General features: G+C 40.5%; 1 pseudogene; it reads right to left on the reverse strand.

Annotated features, from left to right (window-relative positions):
• Positions 1 to 12,473: 12,473 nt before the first annotated feature.
• LOC101714512 (CDP-diacylglycerol--glycerol-3-phosphate 3-phosphatidyltransferase, mitochondrial pseudogene) lies at positions 12,474 to 13,996 on the reverse strand (annotated as a pseudogene).
• Between the last annotated feature and the right edge of the window lie 507 nt (positions 13,997 to 14,503).

Consider the following 14,503-nt stretch of genomic DNA (forward strand, 5'->3'; position numbering starts at 1 on the left):
TACCTAAGAAATAAAACCTTAAAAATTATAAGCAGCCCTTGTTGGCTATCAAAACAGTGTAGAAGGTGAATACAGATGGTCCTCAATTTACTTGTGATGTGTTACTTCCCAATAGGCCTGTCACAAGATGAAAATACCACAAATCAAAAATGCACCTCATACACCTACCCTAGCACAATCATGGCTAAGCATCCCACTACACTCTAGGTGTGGGTGGTTAGTTGATTGTGTGGCTGACTGGGAGCTGTGGCTATCCAGCACCACCAGAGAGCATTCTACAGCATTTCACTGTCTAAGAAGAGATCAGAATTCAAAATCTGAATGACAACCGAAACATGATGTTTTCACACCATGGTAAAGTGGAAAAGCCACAGGTCAAGTCATTCCATTTGTAGCTTTTGTTCGCTGTTCCCAGATGTACAAGGGAAAATCATTCTGTGCAGTCAAGAATGTGTATTTCACAGAGAGGCTGAGGTTTCAGCTGAAGGCTGGAAAAGGTCGACATGCTTTACACAATTAAATTAGATGAATTGATTTCCATTGATTTTTTTACTCTGGCTCCTGAAAGTTCAGGGAATGAAAAGAAGAGAGAAGCTAACCAGGTACTAAATTCAATAGGGGCTTTAAACATTCCTTAGGAAAAAGACTTTTGCAAACAACAATATTTAATAATTCAATTTAAGTTGTTGGCCACTTTAGACTTGCATTGAGCAATATGGCAGCCACCAGCTACAGGTGACCAATAAATCACTGATATGTGACTGTAAAGAGTTAAGATGCACTTAAGTGTAAAATATGCACTGGACTTCAAAGATTTAATATAAATAAGAACAATGGAAATACATCATTAATAATTATGCTTCAGATTGATCACAATTGATCATGATGATATTTGGGGTATTTTAGTTTAAGGAAAAATACACTGTTACAATTAATTTTATCTTTTTCAAATGTGATTATTATAACTAAAACTTGCATAGGTAGCTCATATTTCTATTACAAACATGCTACTTGAGTAAAGCCTGCTACATACTCAAACACTTCGTGTAAGTAGGTTTCAGTGAGAAATAAAAAGCATTAAATAAAGGGTATCACAAGTAAAATGAGAAGAACGTCACAAACCGGGTAATAACGTGTCGAAGGCACAGCTTTAAGACTTTTACATATATCGTTTTAGACGTCATTACAATCCTGTGGGGATCTCATTTTTCAGTCAAATAAATCCAAGCAGAGGTAAAATAATTCACCCAAGGGCACACAGCCAATCAGTTGGTAAGAAGATTTGATCCTATGCCACTGGCCTCTAGAATCCATACTCATTTGCAACCACTTTTTGGAATTACTTCTTTAGAAACAGCAGAGACTAGAGTCAAAGAGGATATAAGTGCCCTGAGAAACTGCAGAGATTCATGGGGAGTGGTGAAACTTTTCACATGTCTTACGGTAGGTGTTGAAGTAATCTTCCTAGTTGTAAGGGGAAGAACAGTATTCCCTGACACTTGGATGACATGGAGTCGAGGTTTGCTAATGACTTTCTATAACTAAGTTTGAATACAAACTTGTTTACTCTTTTCACTTCCTTCCATTCAGAAGGTTTAAATTTGAACCGCACTGTGTGTAATTATACTTTCATATTGGTTCTATTTTTAAGCCCAGAATGAGCTCTTTCTCATCAAGCTAGGTACTTAGAGAAGCTCTACATTTCTACAGTCCAAAACTTCAATTTATTTTTTATTTGTTTAAAATTTTTCAAAATAGTTTTATGAAGTGCAAAGACCCGAGTTCAATCTCTGGTACCAACAAAAATAGCTTTATGTTTTAAAGACTTGGTTTTTAGAATAATTTTAAATTCACATCAAAATGGAGAGGAAGGTACAGAAAGTTCCCGTTTTCCCCAACCCTCACACATAGCCCCATTGTCAAAATCCAACACCAGAGTGGTACATTTACTATTACTTATGAACCTACATTGACACATCATAATAACCCAAAGTCAACAGCTTACATTAGGATTCACTCTTGGCGGGACACATTCTATGGATCTGGACAAATGAAAAATGACATGTATCCACCGTACAGTTTCATGTGTAGTATTTTTACGACTTTGAAATCCCACTGTGCTTTGCCTATGTAGCCTTCTCCCACAACTCAATCTTAGGTAAGCACTGGTTATTTTACTGTTATCACAGCTGTGTCTTTACCAGAATGTCACACAGTCAGAGTTAAACAGTATATAATTTTTCAGATTGATTTCTTTCAGCTAGTGATTTCCATTTTAGCTTTCTCTATATTTTTTCACAGCTTGATAGCTTATTCCCTTTTATCACTGAATAATAGTCCACTGTTTAGATGAACAACAGTTTATCCCTTCATCTACTGAGAAACATTCGCTTACACCCATGTCTGGACAATTATGAATGAAGCTGTTATAAAAAATTTTATGCAGGTTTTTGTGCAGATACGTTTTCTGCTTTTTTGAGTTTATCCCAAGTAGTACTGTTGTTGTATCATATGGTAAAAGTGAGGTGGAAGGGAGAATAAGGGGCAGAGAAGAAAACAGGAAGCAACCTCTCCAAAACTGCAGAGAACGTACAGTCCTAAGAACTAGACCACACCTAGTAAAAACAAGGGGATGGTTGGACAATGGGATCCTGGGGCTAGGGGCGCAAGAGAGCACTCTGAAAACCACAAAGTGCCTCCAGTCCTAACAACTAGGGAGGACAAAATAGCATACCTGGGGACACATAAACTACAGAATATTTTGAACACCTGAAATAAACCCAAATTAATTATAATTAATTATAATCTTAATTTAACCTGGGACAAGCTTCATATTTTGAGTGGAGCGTGGAATTATATGTCCCAGACTATGGTGGTCTGCACTTCACAAATGTTCTTTACCCATTCCAAGTCCACTCTGCTATATTGGAAGGAAATGGGCCGTTACACAGGCTGAAAAGCAAAGTGTGAATCCAGGAACAAAACCGTTGACTTCTGGATGATTTAGCCACTGAAGGGAGGGGGCAGAGGCATTTGCTAGGCTGAGACAGCACGCATTTCACAAATGCCTTTTAGGGATTTCAAAGCCACTCTCTTCAACTGTGAGCTAGTGGGCCACTATACAGATAGGGCAAAAAGTAGAACGTGTCTTTCCAGCAACCAAAACTGAACTAGGGCCTGCTTTATAGCTTGAATGGAGTGTGCAGAGTCATGTCTCATGCTAAGGTAGTCTGTACTTTACAAATGCTCTTATTTTAAAATATTTTATTAGCATATATTTGCAGTACATAGTGATTACATTCACTGAGGTGAGTTGGTACACGTACATAACACATCTTAATTCTTTTTATTTCTTTTCCCTTCCCTCCGTCCCATTCCCTCCAACTCTAGATACCTTTCTTATTTGCAAACGATCCACCTGGCTCATTCGTCTTATCCATCTTTTATTTTTCTCCTTATTTATACTTGGGTTTCTCATGTAAGAGAAACCATGCAATATTGAAGCTCATGTCTAATTTATTTTACTTAATATTACAGTCTCAAGATGTATCTATTTTCCCACAATCATTCAAATTTCTCCTTCTTTATGGCAGAGTAGTACTCCATTGTGCATAAATACATTTTCTTTGTCTAATCTTCTGTTGATGGACATCCAGGCCTCTTCCAAGATTTAGCTATTATGAGTTGTGGTGCTATAAATATGGGTAGGTATCTATCGCTATAATATGATGTTTTCAACTCTTTTGGGAAGATACCTATAAGGGGAATATCTGGGTCAAATGGAATTTCTATTTTCAGCTTTTTGAGGAATCTGCATAATGATTTCCATAGTGGCTAGCATACACTCCCACTAACAATGTGGAAATGCTGTTTTTTCCTGCAGCCTTGCCAACATTTTTCATTATTTAATTTCTTAATGATAGTCTTTCTCCCTGCATTATGGTAGAATCTAACCATTGTTTTAATTTGCATTTCTCTATTGGCCAGATGTCAGGCATTTTTTCAGGTATTTATTGGCCATTGTATTTCTTCTGAGAAGTATCTATTCCTTTCAAGTGCCCTTTTTTTTTACTGGATCTTTTATTTTGGGCTGGTCTAATTTTTTTGAGTTCTTTATAATTTTTAGATATTAGTCATCTGAGGACTAGCTGGAAAAATTTTTTTTCCTATTCTGTAGTGTCTCTTCATTCTACTGGTGGTTTCTTTTGCTGTGAAGATTTTTAATTTGATATTGTCATTTTGTTGATTCTTGATTTTATTTCTTATATAATTGAGGTTCTGTTTCAAAAGTCTCTACATATGCCTATGTCTTCCAGACATCGGATTTGCCTGTTTTATTTTTGAGGATATTAAGTGTTTCTGTTTTAAAACCTAGGTCTTTGATTCATTTTTTATTTTATTTTATTTTAGTATACAGTGGGATATTTGGATCTAGATTCAGCCTTCTACATATGTATAACCAATTTTCCACTACCATTTATTAAAGGGGCTTCCAGGGTGTTATTTGTTCCTTTGTGAAAGATCAGAGAGCTAAATGTGCCTTGTGCTGTTTTTGTTATATTGGTTCACATACCTGTTTTTGTGCCAATACCATGCTGCTTTTATTACTAGATTTTTGTAACACAACTTGAAATCAAGGATCGTGGTGTCTCCTGCTTTGCTCTTCTTGCCTGGGATTGCTTTTGTCACTCTGTGTCAGTTCTTGTATGTTTGAGGTCATCTGAGGTATGGTGTTGATATTTTTATTGGGATTGAATTATGTATATATAAAATGATGGCAAATATGGACATTTTGTTAATATTGATTCTGTCTATCCAGGAACAGGGGATGTCTTCACATTTTCTGGTGTCCTCTTCAATTTTCTTTTTCAAAGTACAGTACTTTTCATTACAATTGCAAATTGTAAAATGATCTTTCACTTTCTTGGTTGGGTTAATTTCTAAGTATTTAATTTTTCTTGATGCTGTTGTTAATGGTATTGTTTTCCCTATTTCTTTCTCATTGAGTTCATTATTAGAGTACAGGGATGCTATTCATTTTTGTGTGCTGGTTTTGTATCCTGCTACATTGCTGAATTAAATTATTAGTTCTAGGAGTCTTCTGGTGGAATTTTTGGGGTCCTCTATGTAAAGGATCATGTTGTCTGCAAATAATGATAGGTTGATTTTATTTTTTTCTATACATACCCTTTTTGTTTTATTTTTTGAGACAGGATCTCACTAGTAGTTCAAGCTGGCCTTGAGCTTACTATGTAGCCCAAGCTTGTCTCAAACTCATAGCAAGCCTCTTGCCTCAGCCTCCCAAGTGCTGAAATTATAGGTTTGTGCCACTGCACCCAGCTTACATATCCCTTTTATTTCTTTCTCTTGCCTGATTGCTCTAGCTAATGTTTTGAGTATTATATTGAATAGGAGCAGTGATAGCTGACATCCTTGTCTTGTTCATGATTTTAGAGGAAAAGCTTTTAGCTTTTCCCCATTTAATATGAGGTTGGCAGTAGATTACTCATAAATGGCTTTTATCAGGTTGATATAAGGTCCTTCTAAACCTATTTTTTTCAGGGTTTTTAATTATAAAAATATGTTGTTTTTTCCCAAGGCTTTTCTCATATCTGTTGAGAGAATTACATGATTTTTCCCTTGCTTCTATTTCTGTGATGCACTAAATTTATTTCTAATAAGAAATTCATAGATTAAAAATTAAAGGATAGAAGCCAGGTGTGGTGCACATACTTGTAATGCCAGCACTTGGGAGTCTCAGGCAGAAGGATTGCCATGAGTTCAAGCCCAGCCTGGCTACGTAGTGAGTTCAAGTCCATCCTGAATTACAGAGCAAGACCCTGTCTCAAAAGAACAATCAAAGCAAAACAAAAAATTAAGGATGGAAAACAATATACTATGCAACAGAAGTCCAAAATCAAGCAAGAGCAGCTATTCTGTTTTCAAAGTGGACTTCAAGCCAAAACTAATCAAAAGATGCAAAGAATGTCACTACATATTAGTTAAGAAAATGATTAAACAGGAAGAGATAACAGTTGTAAATATATATGCACCAAATACTGGCACACTCAACTTTATACAACAGTACTACTGTACATAAAAGGTCACATAAACTTCAACACAATAATAGTGGTGCACTTCAATACCCCACTTTCACAAATATACACACATGCACACTGAGTATTGAAGATCAACAGATCAACTAGATTGGAAAGATTCTGTGGCTAGCATGGCGATCCCTTCAGCTAGTGTGTGTTTTCCAGTGATGTGATCTTGGCTTTCTTTACTTCTGGTATTATTTGCCTCCTTGAAATACTTAGTTAAATAGGATTGGTCTCAATCATTATATTACAAAGGAAAATTCCCACAAGTTATAAAAATGTCACAGATTTAAACAGATATAAATCATGTATATTGAAACTTGTTTTAACAATTTCACCCTTTAGCAATGTCCCTTGCAGACTGAACTATATTACTCTCAACAGTTAGACTGCTATATGGAGGGAGGGGGAAGGAAAAAGGAAGAAGAAAGGAAGGAAGAGTGAGAAGAGAAATATCAATAAGCAAAAAACAAATACCAGGTCAGACTCTATTGGTATTATTTTTATAGCCGGAGTAAAGGGCTGGTGTTGAAGTGGTTTCAGAGAAAATTTGTGGGAAGACTAATGCAGAGGGAGGGAAGTGTAATTAGAGAATGTTAAGGCTTGTATCTAGATGTCCCCCAAAGCCTCATATGGTCATAGGTGGGGTGTTTTGAAGGTGGCTGGATTACTGTGTGTGAATGTGGATTAAGGGTGTGGATAATGGAAGCTGTGCCTTGAGTGTGGGTGACACCAGTCAATAGTCTTGTAGCCTGCATGGAATATAATGAGACAGAAAGAAGGCGGGCTTTGCTGCTGCTGCTTGCTACTTCCTGCCTTCTGCCTACCACACCATGAGCTATTTCTCCTCTGCAATGCCCCTCTGCCATCCCCCTCTGCCTGGAGCCAGCTGACTATGAACTGAAACCTCTACAAACTGTGAGCTAAATAAACCTTTCCTTCCTTAACATATGGGTGTCAGGTACTTTGTCGTAGCAACAAAAAAAGTAACTAAGACATACTATAAGTGAAACTGTGAGATTCCTGGGACCTATTAATATGTTGGTAGTTACATTTGGGTCCTCTATGCACAATTTTGTCAAGGGTTTCCTGACATGTCCTCGAAAGGCACTATTTAAGTAAGGCACTAGTTGATTCTTAGTCTCTTTTGCATGTACACAGTCATCTCATACATACACGCCAGATGGAAGGTGTAAAGGTGAAGAGGAAAGTAAAGGGAATAAGAAAGGAAGAAAGAAGAAAAAAAAAAGAAGCAAGGGGGCAGAAAAGGAATAAGAACATGTAAAAAATAGGCAGAGAAAAAATAAAATAAAAATATATAATAAAAAATTAAAAAGCAACAACCCAAAACAAAACAAAGCAAAATCATCTTGCAGTTATAAGAGCACAAAACTGAGTTTCCTCATTGTTCCATTTCACTGCAGTCTGACTTCATTTGCTGGTCTCCAACCCCATGGTTTTCTTTGTTGTCTGCCTGTGTGCAAGGAAGCTCACCAATCCAGTTGACTCTCTGGGCCAGCCACCTGGTTTTAACCATGGTTGGAATGGCTAACTGCAATCCTTTGGCTCTCTTTCAGGATCTGACTACCTCGGTTAATTTTTTTTTTTTTTTTTTTTTTTTGGTACTGGGGATCAAACTTGGGTCCTTGCACTTGCACAGCAGGTGGAGAAACCACTGAGCTAAATCCCTGGCCCTATCTCAGTTAATTAAAGGAGGGGAGGATAAGGAGTAATTGGCCCAGCACCAGGTTGTCCATTGATTTCCACCAGGGACCTCTCACTCCAGTTGACCCTTTCTAACCCACAGACTTGTTACCCTCTCAGGGGTCTCTACCTTTAGCAATCCTTGGCAGGGGTTGTTAGGGTCTCCTCTGTGGGCATGTGCCAGACGGCATGCACAGCATACCTGGTGTATGAGCAACTAAATATTTCTGAGTCAGTCCATCCTCTCCTTTCCCCAGGGTTACACCACTCCCAGAGACTGCTCACCAACACGTGCATAGCCCCTATGCTGCAGTCCATCAGTACTCAGTCAGGTGCCAATTTAGAGAGGTGCTTTGTTTTTGAATTCTCAAGTGCCCATTGGACTTGTCTCATACACCATTTTCTGGTTTTCAGTTACTTTGAAGCCCTGGCTTTCTTTGGAATATCAAGAACTTGTATGAGTCACTTTGTAAGAATATCAAGACCCTTGGACCCAAGGTACTGGATAGGTCTTTTAGAGGTTATTGAAACCACTAAGAATGGTGGGAGGAGGAGGAAGAGAAGGGAAAGGAGACAACCATAAGCTCCACCTCAAATATCTACTGAGCCCACATTCACGAGGGGGGTAAGCCACATGAAAACCTGCTCCTCAACAGTGGCTGAATGCTGCCAGGCAAAAATGTGGACTCAGTGTTGTCAGATTTCTGGATTTGTTTTGTGTAAATTTTCCCAATTTTAAATGTTGGCAACTAATTTAATCTTAAAGATACTGAAAAGCATATTTTTATACCAGGTTTGGCCCGTAGACATTCAGTTTGTCATCACTAAATAAAAGGGGCCAGTAGTGTAGCTCAGAGTAGAACACCCCTGGGTTCAGTCCCCAGTAGCTCAAGAACAGAAACAATAAGACAGACAGAGAAAGAAAGAGAGAGAAAAAATGAAAGAAAGAAAGATAGAAAGAAGAAAGAAAGGCTGCAGCTCGCTCTAGCTAAGATTGTCTTCTTGTGTTTATAATTCTAGTTTGTTAGTGACTTATGAAAGGAAGTTACCCAGTATCCTTGATTATGTGGCTCATCCTCCCAGACACACCTTGCTTTTTCCTGTTGGTCATTTTTAATTTACTAAAGTCTTCCTAGGACATGAGCTTTACTTAGGAGCATACCTGGAAAAGCCTTCCTTTCAAAATACTATCTCTAAGAAATGAAAATATCCATTCCATTATAATTCTGGCTACTTCTACACAATCACTTGGGCATTAAAAGAATATCAACATAGAATGAGTACTGTCTTACTTGAGGTCTATCAGGTTGCATATTTAAAATATCGAAAAACTAATCTCCTTTAATTTAGAGCAAAGAGAAGCCCCAATATTTTTTCCATTCTGTATCCTTCAAAAGACAACACACTCAAGAATATTTTTAGATAGCTCAGGGAAATCAAAGGGTTTCTATTTTAAGCATTTCTAATGAACTTAACATGCTGTAATGAATTTTTACAATCCTATGTTGTCTCAGCACACATTTTTTTTCTTTATTTTTTAAAATTAATTATATTGGTACATTTTAGGTATACAATGTAATGACATTCATCATTGGAGATTTGCACCTTTACATAATCTCTCTTGGTTCTTATTTTTCCCCTTCCCCTGCCCTCCCTTCAACCCCTCCACCACTCTCTATTTACAAAGACTTTGTTTCCATTTTTTTATTTTCTCATGTTAATTCCATTCCCTTCATTCCTTTCCCCTACCCCTCCCACTTCTCCTTCCCCTTTGCCCCTTTTCTTCCTATTTCACATTATCTATTACACATTTTGATCCTTATCTACACTTTCAGTTTCTCACACCAGAGAAACTATTCGGTATTTACACATCTGTGTCCTATTTATTTCACTTAAGAGTATCACCTCAATGTGCATTCATTTAGCTATAAATGTCTCTAATTTCTCATTCTTTGTGGCTGAGTACTACTCCATTTTATTCTTTTAAAAAAAACACACATTTTCTTTGTCGAGTCTCCATTTGATGGGCAACTGGGCTGTTTCCAAGCTTTAGCTATTACAAACTGTGCCACTACAAACATGGGTACATATATCACTGTGGTATGATTGTTTTAATACTTTGAGGAAGATCCCCAGCAGGGGAATAGCTGGGTCAAATGGGACTTCCAGTCCTAGTTCTTTGAGGTATCTCCATACTGACTTCCACAGTGGCTGCACCAGTCTGCACTCCCACCAGCAGTGGAGAAGGGATCCTTTTTCCCCACAACCCCACCAGGATTTGTTATTGGTTGATTTCTTGATAGCAGCCATTCTTTCTGGGGTGAGGGGGAATCTCAGCATTATTTTCATTTGCATCTCTCTAATGACCAGTGATATTGAATATTTTTCATATGTTTATTTGCTATTTTTACTCTTTGTCTGAGAAATGTCTGTTCATTTCAGATGCCCATTTTCGGATTGGGTCTTTAAATTTGGGAGATCTTGGAGGCCAGGGATTTAGCTCAGTGGTGCCACTGCCTCAAAAGAGCAAGGTCCCAAGTTCAATCCCCAGTACAAAAAAAAAAACTGGGAGGTCTGATTTTTTTCAGTTCTTTATATATTCTAGATAGTAGACCTTTATCTGAGGAACAGCTGGTAAAAATCTTTTCCCACATTGTGGGTTGTCTATTCATGCTGTTAGTGGTTTCTCTCACTGTCAGCACACATTTTAAATATAAGTTTAACTTCATACAAGAGTAGGGCTCAGCCATTCTCAACACAGTCTCCAGTTCTCTGCCACACCCAAATGTCTAAAGCTTATGGGCAAGAATGAACTTAACTAGACTTAACCATTCCACAGTGTGTATGTGCTTCAAGATATTATGTTGTGCATGATAAATAAATTTTATCTGTCAATTAAAAAAAATTAATGAATTTGCAAAACATATGCTTAAAAAAAGCAAAACTAAGGGACATCTCTACCACGTGACAGCCTGGGCTCCTGCTTTCCCAGAACACTGACTTTAAATGGGCCACTCAGGCATCCACAGGAACTTACAGTAGCCCCGACTCTTTTACGCATACTTCTAGTCAGCACAGCACTGTCTCCTCATTTCTTCCTGACTGGTCATTCCTGCCTCACGTGACTCAAGGTCAGAGGACTGACTGCCAAGCACAGAGTACTGCCCAGGATCTAAAAGAAAAATCTTTAATAATTTCCTACTGTGGTGTTGTTGTGAATTTTCATCTTTCTCTTAAAGAACTAAGGGCTATCCCTGGATAAGTTTTCTCTGGATAACAGAGAAAACACAAGGTTGGGCTTCCAGCACTGATTGGCAGGCAGACATGAGCTGGACAGATAAGAGATCAGACAGGAGCTGCAAGGGCATCTGACGGTGCGAACAAGTTTCCTGTGTGAGGCCACCTATATTATGAGTCATACAAGTAGACATTAGGCCATCTTCCAGGTAGAAGATCCAGGTAAAATATTCCCATGAAAGTATACTACAAACATCTATATCCAGATTCTCTTCGTTTCTTGATAGAGTAGTGTTACTACCTGTGTTCTTATTGGAACTTCAGTTTAGCTGGGGGTTCTTAAAACATGCTTATTCAGAAAGAATTTTTGAACCACTTTCTGAAGGTATTTATATTGTACTTACCCCATGAAACCAATACTCATTTGTTACAAATAACTGAAAAATAATTTGGCCAATTATTTAATTGTATTATCTTACAACATATCTCCTTTAAATTGTTCAAGAAAGTTGGCCCTGAGTCTTTTCTTTTCCTAAAATGTATTCACCCTAATGTTTTATGATGTGTAGAAAATGTGGTCTACTTTTGAAGTGCTACATCTATGAACTCAAAGTTCACAAAAATCTACATTGTGAAGTCTTTTTTCTTTTTTTTTTTTTGTTTTTAAGACAACCGGGCTGTTTAATGCTGAACCAATGATCCCCAAGGAACTCTGCAATGCCAACAAGCAGGAGCTTCATGATGGAGATAAGACTAAGACCTGTCCTTGCCCTGCATTTTAGGAGACATTACATGTACCACATTTGTTTTGTTTTTGTTCTGAGATACTGGGGGCTGAACTCAGGGCCTTCACACTGAGCTACAGCCCCGGCCCTTTTCTATTTTGAGCCAGGTCTCACTAGGTTGCTAAGAAGTACAGGGTAGACTCAAACTTATAATCCTCCCTCTTTGGGCTCCCAGAAAGCTGAGATTACAGGTTTGGACCACCACATCGGCCTACCACATTTTTTGAAAACCATCACCAAAATGATTTCTGTAAGTTTTTGGTGTATAAAAGGGAGATTTTAGCCAGTTATGGTGGCACATGCCTGTAATCCCAGCACTCGGGAGGCTGAGGCAGAAAGATCAGTGAGAGTGAGGCCAGCCTGGGCTACATAGTGACTTCAACCCCAGCCTGAACTGCAAAGTGAGACCCTGTTTCAAAAGGGGGGTGGGTCGCTCAGTGGTTCCGCCACCTGCCTCACAAGCACAAGGTCCCGAGTTCAATCCCTGGTACCAAAACCAAAACAGAGCAAAACAAAAAAGGGGGTGATTTATACAACTAAAATTTACTTGAATAGGTCAGCTCTTGCCTCTCCAGGATCCATGACCACCGTGACATTCTGAGAGGTCTGCTGAGGAAAAATGGGAGGGAGGGCAGCAAGGACTCCCCTAGGCACAGATAGGTCCTTCACTGGTGCTGTCGGACCAGCCAGCCTGGCCCCTGCCAGGGAACCAGAGCTGCCCAGGCGGGGAAGGAAGGAACCTTGCTGACCCCTGCATACCTTTGGCATGAAGCGTCCAGCCCTTCCGCCAGTACTCCTGTAGCTGGACCCGCTCCTGCTGCCCCAGGCTGCACACCTCGCTGTAGAACTGTCGCTCAATGTGTACATAGGCTGCTGGGATGGCACCAGCCACACCCTTGGCCCCAAAGAAGGCATTCACCTCTGGGGAGGCCAGCAGGATCTCCTACTCGGCCCGCGTGCCCAAGACCAGGTCCATGTAGGCCTGGGTCAGGTTGAAGTAGCCAGTGGTGAGGTAGACCCTGGCACCTCGCTCGGCCTCAGGCAGCAGGGTCTCAGTGACAGTCTCATCAATCTGGATCTCGAAGGGCTTCATTTGGATCAGCGGATAAATCCAGGTGTCGGGCGCTGGTCTCCGATCACCAGCGGCTGCTGCCTCTTCCTGGGTCAACAAGAAGTCACTGTGGAAGGTCTGGGCATGCAGCATCTGCTGCCGTGTCCTGGCTGAGTGGATCACATCCATGACCCGCTTATTGGCCGCCTTGCAGTAAGCAGCCCGGTCACCTTTGTAAGGATGCACCATCCCATCCACCCTCTGCACAATGTCGTCCCCTTGCAGCTGCAGGGACACGTCCCCCACCGCGTCCACCAGCTCTGTAAAGAAGTCGGCGATCTCTGCACAGTCCTGCAAGGACACGTGGCGGTCCTGGCGACTGGTGAAGTAGGAGTCGCTCAGGTTTGCACCACTCAAGATAACATTGTTGTCAAAGAGGTACACTTTGATGTGCTGGAGGCCAATGGTCTCGTTGAAGCGCTCAGGGATAAGGAGTCGGAGAAGTCCACGGAGATTTGGAGTGTGGAAGAGGGAGCCTCGGACCTGCTCTGGAAACCTCTGCAGGAGTGGTAGCAGCATTGGGGGCGAGTTCTTCCTGCCTCTGGAGCCCCTGGTAAAGTCCGGGAGAATGGAGACCTTGAGGTCAGGAGGAAATTGTGCTTGCAATGACTTTTCTAGAGTACTTTCCAGGCAATCCAGCAGTTCCTGTTCCAAAGCTCCTACGCCCAGGTAGAGAGACGCCATCACGACCCGCTTCTTTCCTACTTTTATCTGCCCCTTCATGAGTTCGAAGAACTCTCCCGGGGAGGAGAGCACTCGGACGTGAGAGCTGGAGACGCCAAACTCTGGAACCAGGTTCCGGATCCACTGGAACCTGTGTACGCCCTCTGGACAGAGGCAGCGAGGTGAGGAAGTGACCTGGGGGCCGCTGGGGACAGCAAGGGAGCCAACAACAGCCACGGTGACCTCCTGCGCCGGCGGTCTCGGTTCCTACCCAGGCGGTCGGACAGGCGCCCCAGGAGCGCAGCCAGTCCCGGGTGGCCAGGCAGGAGGCCCAGGTGGCCAGGCAGGAGGCCCAGCAGCCGCCTGCAAAACACCGGTCCGGCCGCCGTCGCCATGGAGACTCGCCGCTTCCGCTTCCGCTTCCGCTTCCCTACATCATGAAGTCTTGAAGTGTATAGGTCCCCTGAGTGGTCCAGTTAATCCAATATATTTGTTTCTCCGTGCAGGATAAGTTTTAGGAACACATAGGAATTTATCTATATGTTAAATACATTATGTGTGTTAAGTGATTACTGATTTTCTTTGGGCCCTCACCATTCAGCTTACGCATAATGTGAGTTTTACTGTACTTTGAGGAGCAGTGGTCATCATCCTCCAAGTTGCTTTGTTTCCATTATATTTTATTATGCAGACCACATAATCTAAGTCATTTATTTTCTCACCTTCTTGGTTTTTAATTTTTGAATTATTACCCAGTTTCTTTGGAAGTTATTGACAAGTGCAGGGTCGACATCAGTATCATCATGCCCTACTTTCCCCATCTAATTACGATATCTTCCATATTTGCTATCAGGTAAAACTAACAATTGAGGTCCAATTCCTTCCTTTCTTGGTTGTTTCAG

The sequence above is a fragment of the Heterocephalus glaber genome, unplaced genomic scaffold (assembly GCF_053883595.1).
Source record: "Heterocephalus glaber isolate CG9 unplaced genomic scaffold, H.glaber_assembly_v1.0 deba00001555, whole genome shotgun sequence".
Lineage (NCBI taxonomy): Eukaryota > Metazoa > Chordata > Mammalia > Rodentia > Bathyergidae > Heterocephalus > Heterocephalus glaber.